We start from the raw sequence: 4910 nt of genomic DNA, 5'->3' as shown, positions 1-4910 counted from the left end.
TAGAACTGGTTTTCATACTTCTAACATTTCCTGGGTAACTATTCTGCTAAATGATTTAAAATCATATAGAATCTCCAAATCTAGCTCAAAGCTTTGGAGAGTTTCAGCCACAGCAGAATTGCCCAAAGGAAGTGGAAAGTTGAAACATCCCAGGCAATTCCCATGTAAGTCGGTGCATGGGGACTTCCAAGTGTACCCCAGTGCATCTTCTGGGGCACCTCTGGGATACAAACATCCAGAGAACAAAATATCAGGGCTCTATTTCTTTTTTTTATTTCTTTTTTTAAAAACATTTCACATTTATTTCAAAACCTCCAAATCAGAATAACTTTTTATGAAAGCATTAGTTTAAGTTGTATTTGTTTACTTTTCTTAGCAGCATAGATTGAACCAATGCCACGTTAAAACGCTAAAACTTCACACTAAAACACAATACTGAAGCTGAGATAGTAAAGAAACATATGCTGACTGTAGCTTAAGTTTACTAAGGGTATTATGTAATTATAAAGGCAGCAATCAAGTGTTCACAAGTATATCTTCCATCTGAAGACCAGGTAAGTTGAGGATGAAGTCTGGCAGCAGTCTAAGCTTTAGATGCCCAACCCAAAGACACTGACTATACAAAACATGGTCTTATTCTCCCATCTCACAGTGCAGCTTCCATCACCAAGATTATCCCAGTAACAGGAACTAGCTGTGTGCAGTCCAGCTCCATTCGTATGCATTAACACAGAGGTTACAATATACTTGAAAGGTTTTCCCAGCTTAGTGAGCTGACTCAGGCACAGTTCCACCACACTTGTCGTCCACTGATTAACTCTGCTAGGCTGATATGCATTTCCACCAATTGCAGCCTCAATTGACTCTTTAATAATGCCACTAATTTCATCAACAATAAAAGCAGTCTCCTCTCCGCTCTGATATTCCTCCATTTTGCTAATGGTTGCCACCGGGCTCGCGCCTCCTGGCGGCAGCGCGCCGGCGCAATCCCGGGTTCAGGGCTGTATTTCTAAGCTACACCTGATGGTCAATCAATGCACTCCAGCCGCAGGTATTTGTTCTTTTTTACTCTGACAACTGCAGCCTGATTTTTCATGTTTAAAGAGATGGGTTTCTAAATAACTTTAGATCACGACAATTAAACAAACCCTAGTCACTCTTCAAGGATGTTATGTCTCCTCCATAAATTTGTGACTACAATATTACAAGTAAAGGCACTGGGAACAGCAAAAACGGGTCTCGGGATTCTCCATTTGGGAGACTATCCGCCGGGTCGGAGAATCCCCAGGGGGCGGAGTGAAACCTGCCCCACCACTCCGATGCCGCTGCCGTATTCTCTGGCGGCGGTTTGCGGGCGGGGTTGGTCGGGGACCGTTGGCAGCGACCCCCCTCCGGCAATTCTCTGGAACCGATGGCCAGTCCCGCCGGTGTGAAATGGATATGGTCCATCATGGCGGGACCTGGCTTGTCGGCCATCAAGCGGGGTACTCGGGGAGGCGCGGGGGGATCCGGCTCCAGGGGGCCCACACTGTGGCCTGGGCTGCGATCGGGGCCCACCGATCTGCGGGCGGGCCTGTGCCGTGAAGGGCACTCTTTCCCTCCGCGCCGGCCTCTGTAGGGCTCCGCCATGGCCGGCGCGGAGAAGAACCTACCTGCGCATGCACAGGAACACGCCGGCCAGTCTGCGCATGTGCAGAACGACGCCGGCGGTTCTGCGCGTGCGCCAACTCGAGACGGCCCTTTGCCGCCGGTTGACGTGGCACCAACCCCTCTGGCATCGGCCTAGACCCCGGAAGTGCGGAGGATTCCGCAACTTCCGGGCAGCCCGATGCCAGAGTGGTTCGCGCCACTCTTGGCGCCGGCGTCGGGCCATCTGGCCAGTTGCAGGAGAATCCTGCACTATAATCTCCTGCCAGACCTGAATTGCACCTGATTTGCATTCCTAAGTGATTCCCAATCCTTACCCATGCAAAATCCCCCATCCCATCCCCCCCCCCACAGAATTAAGTGCGGTCAGTTTCTAATTGGCCACTTCAAAGTCACTCAACCGTGAAGGGAGATAATTGGAAAGCACTTAATTTTGTTTGCAGTGGTCAAGGAGCGATCAATCAAGGCTTGATGTTTATAAACTTTGTAGTTAGTTTCTCAGCTGACCACTTCATAATTACTCAACTGTGAACGGAGAAGAACGAACAATGAATCTGTCAGTCACAGCCTAGAAAAATTAATATCGAAGAGAAATTAAGGAATAGCCTGCAGATCAAAGATCTGAGGGGGTTTAAACCCAGCTACTTTGTTTCTCTTTCCAGGAATTGACAGGTGGAGCTTCCTGTGTCTGAGTCAGTAGGTGTATTCCCCAGGTGAGTGTTAAAGCAGTGTTATTTTTTTCACTGTCTCTGTCTGGACTGCTCTCTACTTCCAGACAGAGGTCTCTCTTCTGTGGGGCATCCTGACAGGGGTCTTTCTACTAGGGGGTCTCTGTGGGGGTCTCTTCATATACTGGGGTCTTTGTGGGAGGGTCTCCTTATTTAGGGGGTCTCTGTAGAGGTCTCCTTATTTAGGAGTTTGCTGTGAGGGGTCTCTTTATTTAGGAGGTATCTGGGGGTATCTTTATTTAGAGTGCCTCTGGTGGGGGGGCGGGGTGCAGTGGGGGGATCTGGTGCGATGTGGTGGGCAGATCTTACATTATATGAGGGAGGGTGGTCCTCCAATGGACTTGAGGGACAACTCCCTTAAGGAATTATTCCCTTGGCCACTGCAAGGCCTACCACACCAGTGCCACGTTTGTCAGGACTAGTAGTAATTCTAGCCCACGTGATTCCTGACCCAGAAGACCAGAAAGTTTTGCGGGCCTGGGGAATATGGTGCCTGACCCGGTAAGTGGCTGCAAATGGGTCTTAATTTTCCACTTGCATTCTCCCGCTGGCACAAGGTGCAAACCTCAATCCCCACACCAGCGGGTGTGGAGGGAGGTGGAGGGTTGGAGGGGGGGGGGTTGTAGCATCAGAAATGGATCGTTATCAGGCGCTAATCCAATTTTCTCCCCAATGTTGGATTGACCGCCTCATTGGTAACTCCGATACCATTGGCACAAGGTGGAGAATCCAGCGCGAGGTCTATTTAAACACAGCATTAATTCCAAATTGCCCCGCTGAGTTCAGTTTCCCACTGTACGATCCATGCCATCAATTCCCCTGCCAGCAAAAATGGGATTTGCAAAAAATAGGTGTGTGACTTCCGAAGCTTGATAACGCCCATCATTTTGTAAGACCTCCAGAGTCAGTCCAACTCCCCAAACTCTTACTCAAAGTGTTAATGATCTAAGAACACATGTAAATATGTGCTGGGTGTTATGTTATGCTGTTTGATTAACATAAGTTGTTACTGACCATAGACGACATTTAAAAACACTCCAGTATTTGAAGTAAGTTGAAAGGATTTATTCAGTAATAACTAGATAAATGAGTTTGACACTCTGCTGATCTAACTCTAGTAACTCAGTGATAATAACTAACTGTACAACTGGGATCTAGACCACATGTGGTGACCCAGCCTGAGATCTAAACTATTCTGGTGCTCATCCTACAGTCCCTGCCAAGAGTGAGAGGGAGCGTCTAGTGTGTGTCTGGTTTTATAATGAGTTGTGTAGTGCCCTCTAGTGGTCGTGCCACAACCGGGTGTTTTGATTAACCCCTTAGTTTCATGTCAGTCTACATATCATTACATCTCCCCCTTTTTCTTTTACATTACAGGTGTGGTGCTAGGGAAATTGTGTGACAAAGCTAGATATACTGATCTGGGGCGTCATTCTCTGACCCCCCGCCGGGTCGGAGAATGGCCGTAGGCCGCCGTGAATCCCGCCCCCGCCCCCGCCGAAGTCTCCGGTACCGGAGATTGGGCAGGGGCGGGAATCGGGCCGCGCCGGTTGGCGGGACCCCCGCTGGATTCTCCGGCCCGGATGGGCCGAAGTCCCGCCCAGAAATTGCCTGTCCCGCCGGCGTAAATCAAACCTGGTATTTACCGGCGGGACCAGGCGGCGTGGGCGGGCTCCGGGGTCCTGGGGGGGGTGCGGGGTGATCTGGCCATGGGGGGTGCCCCCACGGTGGCCTGGCCCGCGATCGGGGCCCACCGATCCGCGGGCAGGCCTGTGCCGTGGGGGCACTCTTTCCCTTCCGCCTCCGCTACGGCCTCCACCATGGCGGAGGCGGAAGAGACCCTCCCCACTGCACATGCGCGGGAAACTGACAGCGGCCGCTGACGCTCCCGCGCATGAGCCGCATTTCTGCGCCAGCTGGCGGGGCAACAAACGCCATTTCCGCCAGCTGGCGGGGCGGAAATCCCTCCGGCGTCGGCCTAGCCCCTCAATGATGGGGTTAGGCCGCCAAAGATGCGGAGCATTCTGCACCTTTGGGCCAGCGCGATGCCCGTCTGATTGGCGCCGTGTTTGGCGCCAGTCGGCGGACATCGCGCCGTTGGGGGAGAATTTTGCCCCTGATATGTACAATTTTTTTTAATATAGAGCAAACAGGGAAGAGAAAATGTTCACAGGTTCAGTGTTTGAGGCTTCCGCCTCGTCCTTGATGACCTCCTGAGAGGTGGAGGCAGAGACGTTGGTGGCTTGATCATTGTGTGTGTCTCACGACCAGTGGAAACGTCGGCCAGGATGTCTTGAGGGATTGCCTCAACAAATGGCAGTGAAGGTGCGATCAGTGGCGGACGTATTTGCTGAAGTGCCCTTCAATTTCTGCGGACGATGGTACCATCAGCCGTTTGTATCACGTAGGATCTGGGTGAAGCTTGTCGAATAACAACAGCTGGAGCAGACCAGCCACCATCAGATATTCTGATTCTGACGGTGTCTGCTGGAGATAGAGCGTCCAGATCAGTTGCATGTTTGTCATGACGAATGT

General features: G+C 51.1%; 1 pseudogene; it reads right to left on the bottom strand.

Moving 5' to 3' along the window:
- Positions 1-304: 304 nt before the first annotated feature.
- Positions 305-967, bottom strand: LOC140391403 (dynein light chain Tctex-type 1 pseudogene; annotated as a pseudogene).
- Positions 968-4910: the final 3943 nt, after the last annotated feature.

This window comes from Scyliorhinus torazame, chromosome 15 (assembly GCF_047496885.1).
Source record: "Scyliorhinus torazame isolate Kashiwa2021f chromosome 15, sScyTor2.1, whole genome shotgun sequence".
Classification (NCBI taxonomy): domain Eukaryota; kingdom Metazoa; phylum Chordata; class Chondrichthyes; order Carcharhiniformes; family Scyliorhinidae; genus Scyliorhinus; species Scyliorhinus torazame.
Note: the sequence above shows the minus strand (reverse complement) of the source record. Positions and strands in the feature narration are given on the sequence as shown.